We start from the raw sequence: 23,447 nt of genomic DNA on the forward strand, positions 1-23,447 counted from the left end.
ACATTACGAAGTTTCTGCCAGGCCATTTCTATGCCTCTTAATGACAAGTACATCCTGTAACTGCAGGATGTAACTAGCCATGGACTTTGCTTGTTTCTACTTTTATTCCCCCTTTAATTACTTGTCTTCTTGTAAATTCTTCTCCTACAGGCCTATTTTTATATTTTTTTTACCTTTATCATAATTCTAAAGTTTATTTTCCACTTTAATTTCCTCTATCAGCTAATAGGACCCTTGTAAGTTGGATTTGGTTGTCTTGCTACATGTCTAAATTGATGAAAAGGTATGATCCATTCAGGAGCAGAGGGAGCATTAACCACTGTTACTACCAAATTACTACCATCTACTGCAAGTTGTGAGTATTGACAGGTCATGAACAACCTGTAGTGAAGAAATTAATCACTGTAGGAAATAATGTAAAAATCAAAATAACAAACCAGATTATTCAGTTCTATTGGAAAACAAATTGCAAATAGGAAATTAATGAAATCAGTTGCATGTTATTTCCTAAACTCTAGTTTTATGACACCATTTGTAAACTATATGATAAAACAATATAAGATAATTTTAAAATACTTTGAATGGTACAAAGGCAAATACTCTATTAATTTATTAAACACCAGAGAAATATCACAACTTACCTAATATTGATAATTGCTTTTTAAAAAAATTATTACTATAGTCATACTAGTGAAACATCAAGTTAGGTAATTTTAAAAGAAATAGGCCATTGCCATGGTAGAAATCTAACAGATTCACAATTCAGGTAATTTATATTTCATCCACATCTGCAGCTCCACAGGCTTTATAGCCTTATTGGGCTGCTTTTATTTTCTTGTTCAATCAGTCTCCAGCACAGGGTGAAAAGATTGCTGACACAGGAAGGAGGTCATGTTGTGTTCAGATAATTCCTCTAATATGCAGTCTATCACAAACACACTTTAAGCCTGACACTCTATTAATAGCTAGCTATCTGTGGGAAAATGCTTTGGTTACCCCCCCTCAGTCTTGCCCTCCTCTATCAAAATGAAATGAAAATCAGCTTTCTTATGGCAGCTGTTTTCAGATATCTAAGTGCTTTGGCCATTTTGCTTCCAGAGAGGGAGGCAGAAAACCAAAGCAAAGGATCTGCAGTGAAAATGCAGAAACAGACTAAGCCTATTTTTAATACTACATCAAAAGGAGAGGTTTCAAAAGGAGATCATTCAGAAACGCAACTTCTCGGTAATCAATGAAACACAGAATCATAGAATAGCCTGGGTTGGAAGGGATCTTAAAGATCATCCAGTTCCAACACCCCTGCTGTGGGCAGGGACACCCTCTACTACAACAGGTTGCTAGGAGCTCCATCCAACCTGGCCTTGAACATTTGCAGGGATGGGGCAACCACAGCTTCTCTGGGAAACCTGTGCCTCACCACCCTCATAGCAAAGAATTCCCTCCTAATATCTGATCTAAAGCTACTCTCTTTCAGTTTGAAGCCATTCCCCTTGTCCTGCCAGTCCAGGCCCTTGCAAAAAGTCTCTCTCCATCTCTCCTGTCGGCTCCCTTCAGGTACTGGAAGGCCACAATTAGGTCACCCTGAAGCCTTCTCTTTTCCAGGATGAACAATCCCGATTCTCTCAGCCTTTCCTTGCAGGAGAGGTGCTCCATCCCTCTAATCAACTTGGTGGCCTCCTCTGGATTCAGTCCAACAGGTCCATGTCCCTTCTGTGCTGGGGACCCCAGAGCTGGAGGCAGTAATGTCACTTTTAAAAAATAATAAAAAAAAAGAAAAATAAAAGAGGGTGAAAAAGATACGTGGTAGTGATCATCCAGCTGTCAAAGTTTATATGAAATTAGAATGTGGCTCTCATTTACTAAATATGTTGTTACAATTTTTAGTAGCTAAAAATATATGATTCCTTGTGTAATCCACTATTTAATGTTGTTTGAACTACGGGTGATGTAATATACATCACTAAAGTTCTATCCTCTCTTCAAACATATTCTCATGCATATTTGACCCAGCAGGGTGTAGTCATGGCAGCAGAGGATTACATAGTCTTTGTACACACCCTATTTTCACCTACTTTCAGGATAATCCAACTTGTAGAACTTGCTGAATCTTCCGTTTTCTAGGGTGGTATTTCTTGCCCTGAGATTCTTAGACAAAATCATAACATTTTGAAAGTACATACAGTATTAAAGGTATCAGTAACGAGTAATATTCTTTTCTTTAGACTGGAAAAGAGATGATGGGAAAACTATTATGTAGAACACAAAAATATTGAACAAATTTGGACATACCTGTGTTTTAATCAAGTGAAAAGTAGGAAGGAACATAATCTCCCTCTTCCCTCTGAAGCCATATGGTTTGAGATAATTAAAAAACCAACCAACCAACCCAAAGTGTTCAAAACCAAACTGCCTTTAGGATCATGTAACAAGTGTAAGTGCTTGGAGGTCCAGGTCATGTAGGTTTTCATTTGGCTAAGGTATGTTGAAGGTGGGAAGATAGAAAAGGGAACTGGAGTCTGCCTCCAGTTCCTAAGCAGTTGAAAACTGAGTTCATGTCTGGGAGGTCTCATCTCATTGCAAGATTTACTGAGAGTGGGAAGATCTGCTCATGGAGTCATCTGAAAAAGGTGTTTGTTCTAAGACACTACTCCAAGAGCTTTCACATGCACACCTGACAAGAAATTGGTTTCCTAGAGGTGATCTCTAAACAGATGGGACATGTAATGTGCAAATTAAGATAGTAATTGGTATGTGAATGCAATTAAGTAATGATATATTTACTTTGTATGGCAGACCATACTGAAACTCTGACAAAGGGTTCTGAGAAGTTTCAGATTCCTATCACATGAACTAACGTCTATGCTGTTTTGTGCATTCACAATTTAAATTCTGACTCCCAATAAGTCTATAACAAAAAGGAAAAACAAAAAGTATAAAACCACGACGGATTTTATGCATCCCTTGAAGAGTGTTCAGAAACAGGGATTAAATTGACCTGTTCAATGAAATGATCCAAATAGATTTCCAGGAAATAATCTGTCTTCATGTTAGCTGACCCATACCAGGAAATTAATTAAAAATGCACTGCTGTCATTAGCAATAATTCTTCAGACAGTCTTGATAAAAAATAAAAAAATTTGCATAGAAAGTAAAGGTGGAATATATTACCTTACCCACAATTTGGAGGAAGACTTCTTTTAAAACCAAACAACAACAACAAAAAGACCCTACCCCAAAAAAACAAACCCAGCACCAACAAAGTCGTAACTTTCCCTGTTTAAGTACATCCCAAAAGATCTCACAGGACATCAATGAGGTTCTTTCCCAGATTAATCAATTACTTGTCTGACTTTGGATAGTGGCAGCTTAACATTCCTTTACTTTTTCCTTCTGTTCCCAACACAGAATCGAAGAATCCTATTTTAAGTTAGAATCAGAGAGTTCTGGTTCTGAATAGATTACAATAAAAAGTGGAGCAAATTAAGAGTATCCAGAAAGGAGTTCTGTGGTAAATTCAGTTTGCTTCAGCTGAAGTGATCACAGAGCCAGCAGCCAGCACTGAAAATTGAGGAGGACTTTCACCTAACTTTAGAAAACTATTGATGGGGGTAAGAATTTTCTTCTGGAGGCAATCAATCCTTCTTCATAGACTAAAGAAACATTATAAATAAGTATTTTATCATAAATGTCTAGTTTTTAGGTAGCTAAAATTAGGTAATTTGAGTAAAAAACGATGCCTTGCATTCAGAAAATAAATTACTAGGCCATAGTGAATTAACCAGCTGAGTTTACACCACTAGATGCACATAATTCCTTATATTCCCCCTTACTATTGGGAGAAAAAGGTGTGGATCATGGGAACAAAGTGAAGATAATGACAATCAATAAGAAAAGAGAAAACAGCATGAACCATCTGAGTAATGAAAAGAGCATGCCTATGCAAAGTTCTCTGTAACAAGTAAATGGGATGAGGCAGGAACGGATACGGCACACAGGGGAAAGAATCAGAGTCTTAACTCAGCCGATAACACTGAATGGCAAAACAAGCAGGTAAAAGACAAAGGTCAGGAGGAAGTAGCAACATTATTGCTTCTCTGATTAATTACTTTAAAAGTCAGTGTGGAGCAGTTACTGAAAAGAGCAGTAAATTTTAGCGCAGTGTAATAGTTTCTATGAATAAAAGCAATTGCAGCAACACTGCCGTATATATAGATTTGTGCCTTGGAGGCTAACAAGGAGGCATTGAAAAGAAAATTAAAGTGGCAGGGGAATGGTTCTCCTCTTTCATCCTTAGCTTTTATTCAGAATGATAAAATAAATGCAAACTATTTTTTTTCTATACTAAACACCGCAGGGCTTTGTCAGTATATATTTTTTCTAAAGAAGCTTTGAAACAAAAACTTCGTATCTGTTTGCATATTAAAGGGTTGCAAGACGCAAAAAAGAAAAGAGTCTGAAGCAAAAACTTAGATATGGGCTAGCCTAGCCTCTCTCCATCTTGTGAAAACCATTTCAGGATATCTATAAGCTCTGCAAAATATGGTGAAAAATACTGGGGAAATATTTTACGATCATTTAAATGCATTTTCATCATTTTGTGTAGTCTCCAGCAACCTTTCCCAAGGTTGTCCATGCTAGTTAGCAAACTGTTATTCTTAATATATATTCAGAAATTTGTGTCTCAAAAGATATTAAAACTGGGAAATTTCATGTTGAAATATTAACTAAAGCATTATTGTCTGTATTTCGTGAGTGTTATTTCAATTGTTCAATGAACACTGTTGACTGCAGACCTTGGAAGTTGATGAGCATTACTGTCCCCTGCTCTACAGATTAGCTATCTGAACGTACTTAAAAGATAATTAAATTTTAACTATAAAAAATGTGAATAGCACCCGTTTCTCTGAAATTTAAGTGAAATTTAAAACTCCCAGGTCATTTTGTTAAATATCCGTCTTATTTAGGCAAACACACATTTAAACTGAACTCTTCTCTTACAACTCTGAAAAACCCTAACCATAGGGATCACCATAACAGGAGGAGTAAGAAAAACCTAAGGAGCAATAACTATCTCTATTTTTAACCTATATAATCAATAATACAAAGAGCAAGATCGCTTGCCCGTAAACCTTTGGAATTTGGGAAATCTTCATGTGAAATCCAATTTGGTTCCATGAAACATATGTACTCTTGTGTAGCTATATCATGGGTGTGACATTCTTAACTGACTGAGATTCTGAAGAAATCCATAAGAAATAATCCCCCAAATTTCTCCGTTATAAAGCCATTTGTTTTCACCTCATGTAGGTTACTTTTCTGTTGACCACATCAGCCAGAGCAAAGGAAAATCAGATACTCAGGTCAGAAAGAGAATACTCAAATAAAAGGAGAAGATAGGAAGAATAAATCTGAAATCCTTGCAGTTCACTCATGAAGAGCACACAAAGTGAGGTGAAAGTTGGGGCCACATAAACTGCAAAAGAGAACTGATAAGCTTTTACCTTGTGCTCAGTGTGTCAAATATAAGCATAAACTTGTTCTCTCTAAATACATATATTGCAAAGCATTTTGACAGTATGACTTTTTTTTTTTATGTCAAAAATAATCTACACGTCCTTCCAAAAACATTTGGCCTCAGCTTTGCTCCTTTCTTTTTGAAATTTGTGGTACAGCTTTCCATAAAAGCTGATCCTGACTTGTAAAACAAGGATTGCATCAGTGCAGAATCCTTTGAAATATCCCACTTTACACCTAACAGAACAGCAGGACAACAATTAATGTGTTGGTTTTGGAGCAAAGGGAAGATAAGCAAACTATTGTACTCCATCTTTCAAGATTCCCTAAAGCAGGTAACACAGATCAAAAGTTCTGGTCACCGAATGATCTGGACACTTATTTTCTTGTCCTCTATATTTCACCCTCGAAATAAGTACTGATCAAAAAATAACTTATATTCTTTGAAACATATGTGAAAAACATTCAAGTTAGAGCTCTGTGATAATCCGTTTAGCTTCTTGCACCAAATTAACTTTTCACTCTGGACATTTGACAAGATGATAAATAAACCAAATAATGTACAATGGGTTTCTTATTTTTATTTTTATCATGGTAATTATTTTAACAGTAGCTGACAGATAACACAGAAGGATGAAGAAAATGCTCCTGGATTTTGAAAATGAGGTCAACTAAGCATGTAATTACTTTCTCAAAGATTCATATAACTGGACTCATCTATTTGAACAGCAGTTCAAATCTTGGTCATTGTGTTCATACAGTTCCTCATTACCCATTGTGACTGCCACAAAGAGAACACTTTCTCTTTAAAAACTGTCTAAATGCTCCCAAAATGCTGAATGGTAAAATATCAGCGACTTCTTGTTTTTAATACCTATATAAATTGGGAAAAAAATACCTGATATCAAATGCAGCAGAACACATTAAATACTAACAATGATATTTGAAATTTTATAGGTTTTTTTTCCGTTAGGAGCTTTAGGCCTCTATTTGTCTTCATTTAAAAATCAAAACTGCCACTCAAAAACCAATGAAAACTAAACAACTGAGACACGGGACTAGTCTGCATGGAAGGGTTTACACCCAAATGTAAATCAAGATGCTTTGGAGGAAAACAACCAACCAAACAAAACCAAACAAAACGAAAAACAGAAAAACAATTGTTTTTTTAAGTCAGTCTGAAACACAGTAAAAAGTAAAACAAAAAATATTAGAACCTGACAAAATGGCAATGCTGCCAAAAATCAGGCCTTACAAAAACCCCTATATATGATTTCACAAAATATTTTTTCCCTCGTAGGAAGGGAGCAACAGGAAATAGGAAGGGGATGCTTCAGTGTAATTCTACAACAACGTATTTTAAAGCTTGCAAATATATCTGCATTTTAGCTTCTATTTATCCATCTTACACTATATAATTATGCAATAATTTCAGCATTTCCAGCTAAGAGAAATGTCAATTATTTCAATAGAAATGTCAAAACCCTGTAATCATTATACTGCCATAAATCCCCTGACTTTTTCCAAACTTTGCAGAAACAACCCATTTCAAATCAATTTACCTTTAAAAATTTGTCTTGTTAAGCACTAGCCCTGCAGATGGGTTTGAGATCTCCATTCTTTTTCATTTGCATATAGAAATGATGAAAGACTACAGAAGTGAAACCAAGCTGAAAATTCTGTTGTTAAAAAGGAATACAATTCCCTCTCTCATACCTCTGTCAATTCTTTAAACTATAAATGGAAAATTAAACTGTTTTCAATCACAAAAGAATAATATTTAACTTAAAATTAGAACATTAGACTGAGCTGCACATATACTCTAAGGCATCATTGTTAGTGTACAGCTATATTGAAAGATTTTCCTGTTACTACCAACTGAAAAAAATCCATATATATTTAGAGTTATAAGAGTTATTGTCTTGGGGACAAAAGATTTTAGCACAGTCTGCTATAAAATGGCCTCCAAGTCTCTGCTCTGGAGGAATAAGGACTCATAGGTCTAATAAGTTTTCAGAGATCTAGGTAGACAGAGCAACACAGATATAACATTCAGCATCTGTAAATGCTGAATTAGCAGAGTCCCCCTTATTTTATAACAAACATTAAGTTCCTATTTTTTCCCAGAAGTAATAAAGAATAATCATGATAGATGACTGCCTCTAAAAGAACACGACAAATAAAGCTGGTTTATTTAAATGTGTTCAACTGTTTTTTCTTATTTCTTAAATAAAATCTTTTTCTACACTGTAGCACACGTCTGTCTTTCTTCCATGAGTTTACAGTTTCATTTAGGGGCACTAATGTCCTGCATGTCCCTTTTTTTCTGCCCCCAGTAATATTTGTTCTTGCTGGTTATCTTCAAGACTTTATCTTTGAGATCAAGTTTATCCAAGAGAAAAAGGAGGTTGTAAATTATAAAGGTAAATTGTCATTATATGCATTTTTGCAGCATTTAAAAAAAAAAAAAGAAAGAAAGCAGTATTTGGAGGCTGAAAGCAGAAAAATATACGAGAAAAATGATTTTCACTGCAGTCACATGTGAACACATAAACAGTCAAACACAAAGAAAATGGGTAACATTTCAGGGTAAATCAGGCCTGTTAAATGGTGTAATAATACACTGTGCAAACAATAACATTTATACAAACTGTAAAAATTTGAGAAATTGAAGGAAAAAGGAATTATAAATTCTTGCTATCATATAATTTCAGATTTTTTTTTCTGGGAATTATGTGAAGTAAATTAAAATATTTAGAGGTATTTTTGCTTAAAAATATCTTTAAACTGTTTTTAAAATATTTTTAAACTTTCTAGAAAGACATGAAAACCATGACACTTTTGAAACAGATGAGATAATTAATAGCATTTACACCACCCTTGTAAAATCAACAAAATACATTTTATCATTCAAAAGTCATAGAGATGGAGGCAAACCATTTGTTGAATAAAGTACAAAAGCTGAATTTTCACCTCATTTCTAATAACTAACATCCTCTGAAATGATCAATCTTCAGCGAAAAAATAAAAATACCAAGAATTAAGAGATATTCTGTCCAAAGGGGGATTTAGATTTATGAAGACGAAAGTTAAAGAGGGAACATTTTGGAAGGACATGTCAGAGACCTAGAAGAAAAATAAAATCCAGGTTAAAAATACCAGATTTCTGGTACAAAATACTAAAAGAGGTAAAATTAAAAAAAAGTTAAAAAAAGTAAAAAAAAAATTAGTTAATTTTGAAAAACACCCAAATTCATAGACTAAGCTATGACATAACGTGTAAAAAAAAATAATTCTGTCAACTATGAGGAATTCAGGCATTATTAAAATTTTTCTTTTTTAAAGAACTTGTTTACAGTAATATGAAATTTTGCATGTAACAGTGAAGAAATTATTTGGTAAACACTATTTTAAAAATAATGAAAAAAAGCAGCTATGAGTATAAAGTCATGTTGTTGCAAAATCAAGGATAAAAATAAAGGATTTCTGATTTGAATGTCTATATTTTTGGATGAACAAACTCTACGTGTCATTCTGAAATTATTGGGCAAAATATTTAAGTCAGAATTTTGGAAATATAAGTGAGCTGTGAGGGTGTCAATATGCATTTTGGTAAAGGGATATGGGGGAAATATTTCAGTTCTTAAAATAATTTAACAAGATTCCACATGAAGAAGTATTAAAGAAACTAAAGACCAGAGGTCTGGTGGATGGGTCCCTTAACGGGGACACATAAAGCGGGTTTACGCAGAGAAAGTTTATTTCACACTTTTCAGGGTAGAGAAGAGTCTGTGATAAAGTCTGTCAAGGGCTGGTGCTGGGATTTTTTTTTAACCAGCTTCTTCAGCGATGACGTAAAGAAAGGAGGAATCAGGGAAATCTCCAACTTTGCTGCTGACGTTAAGCTTTGGGCAGTTGCCAGAGGCATTAATGACAAGGAACACTCAGACGATCTCTCATACCTGAGGTAATGGGTAAAGAAGGTGGAACATGACCTTTAGCATAGATAAATGCAAGACCATACACCTAGGGAAAAAAAAAATCTAAAATATTGCTACATGATGTTAACGCTGGGAGTAGCAGTTACAGCTCGGGAAAAAAAAGATCCTGGGGGAATTGTTAGCAGTTGTTTGAAATCCTCAATTCCGTGCAAGTTGGCAGCCAGGGGAGCTAAGAAAATATTGAGAGCACCATTAGGAGGGTTAATGGCAACAATAAAGAGGACATCATTAAAATTTACTTAAAGTGCTGCTTAAAACCCCTGGGGCACCCTCACCTTGAGTGCAGCTCTGCTGAATGGGCAGTTTCCATGCTCTGTATCTGAGGAACAACAGAGTATACTCAGAGAGGGTACAGAAGAAGGCGGCACCTAAAGCTAGCAGGTCTGGGTGTAAAGAGGTTTCTTTATGCCTCCTAAGTGGTATCTCCCATGGGGAGACAGAGCATCCTGCTGGGATTACCTGGATAGATGGACCATTGATCTGACAAAGTTGTTCATGCACTGAGTTTTCTAAAAGCCTACTTTACATACATATATTGTGTTGCTTTATTTTTTAAATGTAAGTCCAGCGTGATCTCAAGCTTCTGTCTTTGACAGAATTTGAATTATCTTGACTTGTTGAAGAATGAAGAACATGTTCACCTCTAAAATATTGTATGGAAAACTTGATACAGCTACTAAACATCTCAGAGCACTACATTTGTCTGCAATGCTTGAGCCTGGTTCCAGTGATTTGGTCCCTTCCTAGTTCAGGAGTGATCAGCTTATGGAAAGGTGCTCTACATTTCCTTTTTGAATGTGACTTTCTTGAAACGAATGCTGTCTCAGCAGGACAGTTGGACATGGACAAACACACTCACACCTAGTGACCCACACAGAGGTGCCACAGCTCGTGTTGACACCCCCACTTCCAAACAGTAGCAAGGAATTACAAAGGTTCAATGATATCTCGCTGTCAGGATTAGCTACAATTATTTACAGTGGTTTTTTATTGCTAAGCATGCTAAGTGGTTGTTTTATTGCATTCCATGTCACATGGCATGGCATATCCCTCTGACCTGGGTTTGTCCCAGTCTAATTTCTTGCCAGCCTTCACCCTACTCACTGGGGGAGTCAGCATGGGAAAGAGAGAAAACCTTGGCCCTGCTCATCAGCAACCAAAATATTAGTGAGTTAGAAACACTTTTTTACACACAAATACAAAACACAGAAACATACAGACCTCTATGAAGAAAATTAACTCCACCTCAGCAGCCCCAGAACAACAGATAAAAAGAATATTACTTAATCTAGTGATGTAACGTACTGAGTAAATAAATAACAACAAAGTAGATATGATAACCATTAAATTCAATTCAATGATGTAAGCATGCACATTGGTGACAGTTGATGACACTGTGTGGGTACTAAATTACAAGGAAAAATGAGGAAAAAAAAGAAAAGATAAAGGTGATTATTTTAGCACTTATTTAGGCAGTAGGAAATTTGGATCTCCTAGGGAGGAAAATCTAAACGCAGAGCTCAGTTCTGAAAAGTTTCAAGAAATATGAATCCCTGCAATAACAAATGTCGCAGTCAAGCCAATACTGTTAAAAATCACATTCTGCTTGATTTGCCACACTTTGGGAAAAATATATTTGATATCAGGAGGCAGCCACTTTGTTTATTGTTGAATCTTATTCTTTTCACATTATTCCAATGTTAAACCAGACAAATAAAATACAGTTTTCCCCTTGCATGGTTAGAAAACAAGATTTTTGCTTCTCACTGAAGAGGCTTTATACTACTGTGTGAACCACTAGGATTTCTACATTGTGCTACAGTAGTTGCGCTGACCATCTCTTCTGTTTAACCTTCACAGTGATGCTCCACTATGCTTTGAAGTCAATATTACAAATATTAAAAAGACATTTGTCTGTAGCATGTACACTGTGTGCTTACTGAATACCATTTCAGCAGTGATGGACAACAGTATATTTTCAGACACCTTAAGATATATCTTTCTAAAAGCCCTCCTTTATAAGGTGTGGTTAATATACTCATAGTTTAGGCTCCTGGTATGCCAAAGGAACTTTCCAAAGAACTCCTAAGAGTTTCTGTACATTTCTCTTCATTATAAGGTATATTATAAATTAAGAGATTTTCCCAGGAAGATGTACACCAGAAAGCTTCATTGTTTCCCTTAATGTTTTCTGCTGTAAGTTTTGCTCTCTAATTTTCTGTAAGTTCTTATTCACACACTAATTATTTCAGTCCACTTAACAGTCATATTCACTTCAGTGATATTATACTTTTGTCTTTAATATCAATTCAAAATTAGAGATGTAACAAAATGTTATCACTTTCTAATCAACATGTGTATTTTTCATAGTACTTTATATATACTGTGATTATAATTAGACATTAAAAAAACATTAGTAAGTAGAAAATATTGAAAATTATGAAGACAAAATTAAATGTTAATGATAAATTTTCCCTTATTTTATTTTGCAAATCTACTTGTCTCTAAAAAATTATCGATTGGTTTAGTCTGACTTTTCTTGTATCTTTTACAATTTTCTTGGCATAATTTTTCATTCTATAACATAACCCAAAGATAACAGAGGGACTTTTTGCAAGAGCCTGTAGTGACAGGACAAGGGGGAATGGCTTTAAACTGAAAGAAAGTCGGTTTAGATTAGATATTATGAAAAAATTCTTTACTATGAGGGTGGTGAGGCACTGGAACAGGTTTCCCAGAGAAGCTGTAGATGCCCCATCCCTGGAGGTGTTTAAGGACAGGTTGAATGGAGCTCTGAGCAACCTGGTCTAGTGGAAGGTGTCCCTGTCCGTGGCAGGGAGTTGGAACTGGATGATCTTTAAGATCCCTTCCAACAGAGGCCATTCTGTGATTCTGTGGTAATGTATAACAGAATATTAATCTGCCTTTCAATGTAGACAGGAGATAACCTGGTTTTAGTTGTACTCAGACCATGTACGACATCCTTCTATTGGTTAAGTGCAGATTCAGGTAAAACCCACATAACCTGCACCCCCAACAAATTCCTCTGAGTCACACAACCTTTTATGGTTTCTAAGTGCTTTCTGGATTCTTTAAAGGGACTTTTTTTTCCCCCCCAATGGTCTGTATCAGATTAAAATTGTGCTCCTTGTGCTGGCTCAGCTAAGCCAGGCACGACTGAATGGGGGTCAGAGAGCATTAATCCTTCACTCCTTACCTCTGAACTGCTTGCAGAACACAGCACGTGGCCTCCTCATGCTTCCTAACAACATCAAAGCAATGATGATCCAGGCGGATGATCCAGGGGATTCTGGTGCTGATGAACAGATACATAGGTTAAGTAGCATGGATAAGGGAGACAAATTCAGGATCTATATTCAGGATCAATTCAGTGTATTATATAGGGAATCAGAGTCTGGCAGCCCTGTGAGCATCCTGAATCATTCACTGCTCCCTTGATCTTAGACATCACAGTATGCAAAGTGACCCAACTAATTCGAGAGTTTGTCTTCCAACCGCAGTAAAAGAGGGCTTTACCTTTCAGTCCCTAAATAAAGGTGTTTTGCAGAGAGTCAGTCCTTTCTGCTTTTTAGAATCAATATGAAATGCTAGCTAAATGAAAAATTGAGGGAAACAACCCCCCATATTGTTGAATTTTTTTGGTCGTTCTGTTGATCTCATTCGGACTTGGCTTTTTGCCTGGTCATTTCTTGGTGCCCAGTGGGAAGAAATGAGGAGGATGATGCATCAGCTTCCACTATCTGCAAACTAAGAAGGAAAAAAAAAGGACCAATTTCATGGCACAAAGAGTCTAAAGTGATAGTGAAGGCAAAAGGTTTCAAATGCCGTTACCTGTTGTCAGAAATGGATCTTTAATGGCAGATAAAAGCTGATCATATCCCTAAAGTAAAATAAACCAGGGGATGACAGCAAAAGATATTCATAGGGAATGAAAGGAAAGTGCTTTGCTTTGGAATGAGGCCATAAGGAAAAGTGCAGCTAAGGATAATTCATTTTACAATCTTCCCCAGGCTGTATTAGTCCTGTTGCAATTTTGCAGAATAATAGAACTAAAATGTTCTTTCCTGAAGCTGTGAGTTCAGCTTCATTAGGTCTTTTTTTTTTATATATTGTCATTTAGATAGCAAGGAGATATGTCCCTTTTATCACCCAAAATGGACAGACACAGATAATTAAGTTGCCTGTTCTAATATCTGGGAGGATCAACTAAGCTTAGGGGTGTAGTGCATGTTTCTTTAGAAATAGCCCACTGCTTTTGTAGGAATTATGTCAAGTAACTTTAATAAATCCAGTTGATGATAGCTGGAAATTGTCCTGATCCAAAGCCCACTAGAAGAGGGAGACTATCCCTGATATCACCATGGCTGCCATGGTGATGGAGTCAGCCCCAGGAGATCACAGAATGGTGATTATATTTTAAAAAAAATCACATTTGTGTTTGAATCTTACTGCACTGCGTATTTATACTGGTTAATTAAAATTGAAATTAATATCTCAGATTTCAGTGGTGTTTTAAATCTATATCCAAATACAGTTTCTTAAATACATATTTAATTAAGAAACAATGTTTAAAAGTAATTTTATAACAAACTGTAGTGCATCTCCTTCAGTTCCTGTATCCATAAAAGTTTCAGCTTAGTTTTCAACTCTTGTCAGCATATAAAAAGAAGCTAAGCCACGTTAAAAGTCTCAACATTATTTTGACTAATCAGTCTACTTAAAAACCAGTGATGCTTAGTCCCAGTTTTTAACAAGTGTTTAGGTGAGATGAGATGGTGATCAACTTGAGAATAGTTCTAAAATAACTTGCATGTTCATGAATACTAAACAAATTAGTTGCTCAGGAAAGCATATTGTCACAACAGTTGGAAAATCAACAAGAGAAAATTAAACCTGATTCATAATTTTAGCTTTGATTCAGTAAAGCATGGAACAACATGCTTAAAGCTGAGCATTTTATATCATATACCTTCCTTCTGGCATGGAGCTGGCACAGTCAAGTCAGTCTCTAAATGAAAAAGGGGAGTAAAAAGTCCTCCCTCTGAGAAATCTCTGTTGAGCCAGAGAAACTATACAAGGGTAAAGAATCAATTAGAGTATTAAAAATACACTTGTAAGGGAAGATGTGCCAATAAAAACAGCAAAGAAGCAGATACTACTTTTTTATTAGTAATTTCAGCCGTGTTCACGTGACTAAAAAGTGAATATTATCAAGAGTGGGTCAAGGCTTCTGCCTGAAGTATGGGCAAAAAAAAATAAAAATTGTTAGAAAGAAGTTATTATTAAGCAGAGGTTTTCAGCTAGCTGGATCTGAGGAAATTTTTCTTAAGGTATTTATCCTCCAAACATCTCTCCAAATGAATAATAAAATACAAATGTTAAATGCCTTCAGAAAGACTTCATAAAAAGGAAGAATGAGCTGGCTGAAAATCCCAGATCTACCAGTGCAGGTTCAGTTCCCAGGACAAATATCTGAAAAACAATGGAAAAAATGCTCCAACTAGTTGTAAGCATCCCAAATGAAACAGAGATGTTAGGAAAACAGTGAATTTAGAACATGGACCTTTCAAGAGCAATTCACTCAGAACAATCTCAGTCAATTTTTTTTTCCAAGGAAAGAAAGAGCACAGGTTTAGGTTAGTTACTGGGAAAAAATACTTTACTGTGAGGGTTGTGAGGTATTGGAACAGGTTGCTCAGAAAAGTTGTGGATGACCCATGCCTGGAAGTGTTCAAGGCCAGATTGGATGGAGTTCTGAGCGACCTGGTTGAATGGAAGCAGGGTTGGAACTAGGTGAGCTTTAAGGTCCCTTCCAAATGAAACCATTCTATGATTCTGTAAAGGTAAGGGTTTTAGATTGGATCAGTCAGACATTTTGACTTAAGAAGCTTCTGATTCTGCTTTATATGAACATTTATCATAACAAAACTTTGCAAAGTGGATGCAAAGCTTTTGAAAATCCATTCTCAGGAGGCTGCCATCAGTGGTCTGGTACCTGCAGCCTGTGAAAGGCTTATTTAAGGAGAAGCAACTGATTAACAATAATATTTCTATATAAACATAGTGGTATACACACAAAATTAAAATATACATATTTTATTCCTCTGCTTCCTTCTGATTAGCTTCAAATAGGAATATATTTGCTATTGTTTTGAGCTAGTCTTTACTGTGCTTTGTCCAGTGACCAAAAGATTAAGATTTCAGAATGCTGAATATTTTATTCCAATCAGATTAATGGCAAGTCCTCATTAAATGTTTCATTGCGGGCTTGAAAACTTGTGACCCAGTGAATGAGACATCAAGGAAGTGAACTCACCTTCACTGGCACTGCAGTGTTTATAGGCTACCAAAGAGAAGTGTACTCCACTTCTATTTTGCAGTGATTTCTCATCTTGCATAGAAATATTCTACAGATTTATGGGAAAAAAAAAAAGACAAACCCTCCAAAGCATCAAAAAAACCCCACCCCGAAAGCCCCAACAATAAAGGGTTTTCATTATTCGTATTAAAACCTTTTCAATCCAAGCACATATGTTTTGCTGGCAGTACAGTTCTAGGCACAGCTTTTCAAATAAACCTCTCCCAAGCATCGAAGGGAAAACTAAGGCTTCCCTCTGCGAAGGATCAATCTGCCCACCGGAGGGCAGTGCTGCTCTTCACCAACCTCATATTTTTCCTCCGCTATTTGAAAGGAAAAAAGGACAGGGAAATTTGAGCTTCAGGGTGCAGCTCTGCAAAGTGCACCTTTCCTGCTGCTCCTACGATTGCACTGACAGCTTAGAATGAGGAAAACACACAGAAACGTTCCCAAAGAAAGTTCTGTTCTGGATGTAGTCAACCAGTGTGTACGTGTACATAAAGGCAGCTGTATGTACATATGTATCCATTAATTACTTTTGGGGATGCTTCAACAATTTACTACAGTTTCACCCTGGTTTTGACAGTGCTCAGCTTATGCAACTTTGACAGAAATAATAGATCTCAGTTTGAGCTACACAAAAAAAGAAAGAATTCAACAATAAACTCTATTTCCGAAAGTGACAGCCTTAATTTCCTGCTCCAGAGCTATGTTGTGGCTGTTTTGTTATTATTGCTACAGTTATGAAATTTTAGAAAACCGCAGCAAACAAACTTTGTTTCTGAGAAAAACTGCAGTTACCAGAAAATGTTTTACTTACGCTTTAAGCATCTCATTCTGGTCGCTGAGTAATTACCGAAATTATTTGGTTCTTACTCTCACTTGGAAACTGATGATTACATACAGTATGCTAGAACAATTCTGCTTCTTGATAAAAAGATTGCTTCTTCCTGAAAAGATCAGGAAAAGCAATGCATTCCAGATGGCTGCATGAACTCCTTGGACATGAATCTTTCAGCAACACATGTGCCTATCTATCTGCAACGTTCACTTTTTAATCGTATGCTCAAAAAAAAAAAGGAACTTTCAGTTTAAGAAAGATAAAAAGAAGTAAAAGCTGTTGTGCTTTTTTATTCACAAAAGTAGAGATTTTTTTTTCAGTATTAATTTTCACCTTCAGTACTGCACATCAAGATGAGACAAGTATTTCTTAGCTTCTGCTTTACCACTACCTATGTAAATATTGCTATTTAATCAACTTCAAATGTGTAAAGTGGGTACAATGGATTATAATCACTTGGGATATCAGCACCGAAAAATGAAGCTTCAAAAGTTTTTCTTCATGGAAACCTTGTTTACACAACCCAGAAATATCCCACAAGGCTTTCTAAGGCGGTACATCTCCAGTGTGGTGGTGATTCTACGCACAATTTAATGTAGTCTTCTCTACAGGATTTTTAACAAAGTCCAATCAAGCTCATCAACAGCAGTAGATGGGAAATAAGATTGAACATACCAAAGGAGATTTCTATGCAGATCATTATTCCTAGGCAGAAAAGAATGACAGCAGTGCTGGGGAAAGAATGATGGTCCTGAAACTCTGATCCAGTTACATAGGTTTCAAAAAGAATACTAATTACAAGAATAAGGATGACCTGTTTGTGAACTGATAGTCCTAGACAGTTCCTTTAGTTTAGTTGCCAAATTAGATCGTGTCTTGAAAAATCATTTCTAGGGAGCATTTCTCAAATAAAGGTAAGGGAATCCAATTGTGCTCTGATTACATCTGTCTGTTTCTTGTTTTTCACTCACTGTTGCTCATATCACCATTTTTTAAAGTCTTTGGGTACTGAAACTGTAAGTTAGATAACTGAAAGGGTCCCTCTGGATTTGTTGACTCTATTGGCACCACTTGCACTTATCACAACTGCAGAGGCAAGACCTGATCTGATAAATTAGAAAAACTTTTGCATGGTAATGAGTAGGTTTAAAATTCAACTTGGTGCATCTCCCAGCACTTTTATAGTGTCACCTTCCAGCCTTCTTCTCACATCCCCAGATCAATTCTAATATGATCCCTGTTTCTTCAAATTCACTGATTGTTTTTTAGCTGGTATAGCTGGTATGACAAATTCCTCTCTGATATGTACATGTTTTTCCATTTGGGTGTTTTCATAATGTTGGACCACAATCAGAAGCCATGAGGAGAAAGATAGACTGCTAGCAAAGAATTATTCTATTTCAGTTTTTTACTGGTTTTAAGCTGACAGGCTTCAAATAATCAGTAAATGAGGAAACTCAGCTCACTTCTCTTAAACTTTGAACACGAAGCATGGAGAGCTAAGTAGCCACAAATCACCTCCAGAATGTCCTTGATATTTCAGATGCTGTTGACATCAATTACAACAAGGACACTTGAAGCAAAATAAGAGGAAAAATAAGCTGTCAGATTATGAAGAGTATCTCTAAAACTCATGTTTTTCTTTCTCTTCATTTATATTAGGGTTTAATTTTTCTTGCAATGGAGGGTGGTGGACTCTGCTGTAATAGTTGTAGTTTCCACATGTAAACTCTTCTAAAGTTTCCTATGCACTCATCTCTCCATCTTCATCTTTTATGGTGTATGTTGGGCTAGACCTTGATTTTACCTCAGAATTTGTTGTGACTTGAAAATCAGTGTGTTAATCTTGTTTGCTTATTGCTTTGTACAAAGCTTTGGTATGAATAGAACTGTTAAAAATCTGGTGATGGATGGAAGGGACCACACATCAAACACAGATGCAAAAATTTCTTATTAGCCTAATAAAATCATAACACTAATGAAAACAAAGCAGTAACTGAATACAGTTACAAAGTACTAACACTCAAACTAGTAAAGAATAAACTCACTGGCAATAAAACCCTCCCAACAGTTGTACAGGAACACTTACAAGTCACTTGTGCCTCTAATGTGTTATGTTTACCTTTTCTCTGCCTGCCAGGGTCAACGGTGACAATTTTCTTAAAGCAGAGAGATCTGGAGTGACATCAGCATCCTAAAATCTTTTCAGGAGAATTATGGTGGGTTTTCTTTTTCCTCACCTGCTGCCTTTCCTCTGCTTCCAGGGAAAGGGTGAAAGCTCCCCCACAGCCCCCCACTATAACCTTGAGACTGCCTGGGTCTGTCAGCCCTTCCCCTCTGGCACTCCAGGGGCAGTGCACCCATGAGAAAAAGATATCACTGATAGTTCCAAGTGGATTATGTGAGGCTGTACTAAAAAATTTTTTATTGGCCTCAGTAAGAAAATAGTCTGTTCCATATATAAATTACGCCTATTCTAATTACTGAGGTAATGATTATAATAACCAATTCACTCTAATAATTTCTAGAAACTGGAAGAAAAACCGAATAAATAGATTTTTGCTAAAGTTAATAGCTAAAATTAGAACTAAAAAAATAATTTTATATCCTTTAAACATACTAGAATTAGTTACCTTTTGCAAAATAGCAGGAACAGCTTTTCTTCCACAATCAGCCTACTACTGAGTAAGTGGATCCAGAAGATGTACATATAGAAAAATGATAGGTTGTGCTATCTTTTTGAAGAAAGAGAAAATTTAGCACATAGAGTCAATAATGAATGTAGAAGAATAAGGCAGCTTAGATTGGAAAAAAGGATATTATCCTGCTTTTCTCTTACGTAAGTGACACTAGTTAACTTGGGAAAACTTTCTCTCTCTTTCCTCTTTCTTTGTCCTTTAATTTAAATTAAGGTTTCTGGACAATGACATAAGAGTCAAGGAAAATAGAGAAATTGTCATCATCAGATTTCAGCTAACATTAATTTTTTTCTCCATGATACTACAGATAAACACAATGGTGTTGGACGAGGCATAAGAAATCCTAAACATTACAAGAATATGCAATAGTGAACAGAAAATAAGAAAGAATATTCCTTCCCTATAGTACTGAAACTAAATATGTGCATTGGGAATGAGCTGTGTGATTTGATATGACTTCTGTAAAAGGTCAATCATATCTTCACGTTGCAGTCAGGTTTTCAGCATGACAAGATCCTCGACTTTGTTTGCAAGCCTTCCACTTAAATATTTTTGCCTTTCATCAAAGGTTTTTACCACTTTTGTTTCCATTAAAATTCAGGATGATTTCCTCAAATAAATATGGTCCTTTTTTTTTTTTTAGACTAACGCTTTTTTTATTATTCTATGTTCCTGCTGACTGTTCTTGCTCTCTACATAACTTAGACATTACATTGCATTAGGTTGTATTCAGATTCAAACAGTGTACAGAGAAAGTTCTCTCTTTCCAGGACCCAGGCTACTGAAACACCTCATGTCTGTATAACTCTGACTGTTGACTCGACTCCTGCTTCAGTTTTGGCCTAACACACAACTGATGCTAAGACCAGATGCTCTGGTCAAAGCCAGAGCAATGTGTTGACCAGACACAATGGATGAGAAGGGGCAGAGGTCACAATGCAGCCATTATCACCAGCCTCTTTCCCTTTCCTGAAGATATCACCTCCTTCATTCTTGCATAGTAATTGTCTGGAAGTTTCTTAAGACAGCAGTAATTAATGGATGTGGTATAGACCAAACTTACAAGATGCAAGGTATAAATACATCAGCTTACCTCAAGCTTAGCCTCAAGCTGCACCAGAGGAGATTCAGGTTGGACATCAGGATGGAATTTCTTCATAGAAAAGATTAAACGCTGGACTGCCCAGGGAGGTGGTGAAGTCACCACCCCTGGAGGAGTTCAAGAAATGACTGGATGTGGCATTTAGTGCCATGGTCTAGTTGACAAGGTGATGATCAGTCAGAGGTTGAACTCAATGATCTCAGAGGTCTTTTCCAACCTAAACAATTCTGTGATTCTGTGAAAAAAGCCTTTGAAGCAGATCCAACAGCAGCTGGACAGCCAGGGCTTTTGTGCTTCCCAGAGTGATGCAGGGAAGGAAGATGAAGAATGAGCACTCTCACCATTGTCTGGGGAACCATTTTACTCACAGACACACAGTCTGAACAAAGGGAATTGAGGCACTATTTGCCTTGTTTGGTTTTATTTTTGCTAATGATTTAGTAAAAAAAAAGCTTAATTTACAGAGAGAATTGTTCTGTAAATTTGAGATATTCAAATGAACTGTGACAATAATGCTCTGTAACAGAGGATCCCACTCTCCTCTGGTATTGTGTTTAGAACAAATAATAATACTATGAATGTTCATATTAACTTCTTTATTAGTTATCATTACTAGCAAGAGTCATGGGGTCAGTAAAGTTGTTAATGATTGCTGCATTCATAGACCAGGTGGAAAAACAAGATAAGGAGCCCTTGGAACAGTTGCATCCAGGCTGGTATTGCACAAATTTGAGCAAAGGTTGTCATATCATGTTATAAAAGTCTGAGATGGTTCCCAAGCAACCTATTAAACATGCTTATAATGCACCATGCTCTTTACTGCCTGTAGAGTAAATAAATCCGTCCTTGGCCTAGCAGGTATTTTTTTCTTTTTTAACTTTTCCTGCTCATTTACTGAGCCTTAAACCCTGTGAATAAAGATAGCAATCCCTTGCAGTCTGAGACCATCCCCTAGCAGTTCTTGCCCTTACTTCAGAAATTGGTTATTATTCAATGGGCTCATCTCCCCTGTCAGGTTCGAGAAGGTCAGTTTTGAAGATTAACTCTCAAATGAGACCTTCCAAAAGTCATGAGCATTTCTGTTCCATAATGCTGGGAGCTGTTCTGAAAAAGAAGTCTGAGCAAATCATACCTCCTCCACCATTCGCAATCTGTTTCCAGTCAAGACCAGCAGCTCAGTGTGAATTTGATATTTTTAGGCTGGGCCAGAGAGATGTATTATTTATAGATATCTTAGCCAAGAATTTCTGAAGTGGCCAAGTTAAAAAATGAAACTGCAGCTCCCCGTGCTCTCCCTTCCCCCAATACACAGGTTATTAATGGGATTTCAGAAAGGAGCATGACCCCTCATCATATCAATATTTGACCAGGCAATGAATGTGGCTCCCTCAGAAAATCAAAGCTGGCAGAATTCTCAGTGTTGATGTTCTGTATGTTAAAATGATAGCAAACTATTTTAGTGTGTACGGGTAACACAGCAGAAGCTATGCTATTCTCTTAGCCCCTGTACCATCTTCATGCGGAATGAAATCACAGAATCACAGAGTGTTCTGGGTTGGAAGGGGCCTTAAAGACCATTTCATTCTAACCCCTCTGCTGTGGAGAAACACCTTTCACTAGACCAGGTTGCTCAGAGCCCCATCCATCCTGGCCTTGAACACTTCCAGAGATGAGGCATCCACGACTTTTCTCGTGACACCTTTGATTTAAGTCTTGTACTTACAAACAGTTGTATTTCTCTCTTTCAAGCCTTCCTCTATGATCATAGAAGAGTTCTGTATTTCTGGCAACAGTTGTTTTATCAGTGCTAACTGTCATCTACATTACTACACTTTTCAGTATTTTTAATTATGAGCCAAGATCCCATTGTAGTACTAATGTGCTAATTGAGAAAAAGAGCTTCACAGCTATAAAAAGCTCCAGGCCAAGTATGATACTGTCAATAGTGACAAACATAGGAAAACAAAGAGAAAATGAGGCATTTTTGTTCACTTAATAGATGTTGATGGCAACATACTAAGAACTTAATACTTCTAAACAGAGTTGCTTGCAGAGTTGAGTACTGAAGAATAAGGCTGCAGAGGGTGTAGAAAGAAACAATCAGACATGAGGAGTTACTAGTCTAGTGAGCAAACATTATAGAGATTTTTCAAGGAAAAATAAAAAGCTGAAAAATATCTGAAGGGTACACTTTAGGATTATTCTCCATTTTCAGCAGTGGACTTTATATAGATTAATAGAATAAACAAAGAACTCCCATGATACCAGAACTTACTCTCCATGAGAAATGAAGCAGGGGGAATAACTCTTAAAATGATGCATTATTTAAGCACTGACTTGTGCAATGGTAAACAGCAGTTTGACACATAAAAAACCCCCACAAACACATAAATTTCTGAGTCACACTCTTCAGTATTCTGAAACACTACTCTGTACAATAAGATTATGAGTCCAATAGTGTTTTCTTCTTCATTCCTTCTTCATCATATTTGCCTAATAAACTAATCTGAAAATACCATTCCTGCAGCTTCAACTAGGAATCAGACCCTCTGGATAGTATATTCTTATATCAGTCCTAAAAAACTGTATTTCTACATGTATGTACAGTTGCACTTAAGTAATCCCATCTCACTCAACTTCACTTTCAGCTGAGAGCACAGAAGGTTAATTAATCATGGAAGGTTAATTCTACAAGCAATACTGGGCATCTGAACTGCTCATTGGTCTTTAGCTTCCCTGGTATAGCTTTGCCAAAACTATTTTAATCAAACCAATCCCACTCCCTTCTCCAAACAAAGTCATGTCTGTATCAAAATCACTTCTGCTTTGGAAAATTTCGGAACACCTTTTGTAGACTGGAAAGAAAATTCAAAGTGCTTTACCTAACTACACAAAAAGCATAACAGTGTGG

The sequence above is a fragment of the Neopelma chrysocephalum genome, unplaced genomic scaffold (genome assembly GCF_003984885.1).
Source record: "Neopelma chrysocephalum unplaced genomic scaffold, ASM398488v2 Primary Assembly neopelma1_60, whole genome shotgun sequence".
Lineage (NCBI taxonomy): Eukaryota > Metazoa > Chordata > Aves > Passeriformes > Pipridae > Neopelma > Neopelma chrysocephalum.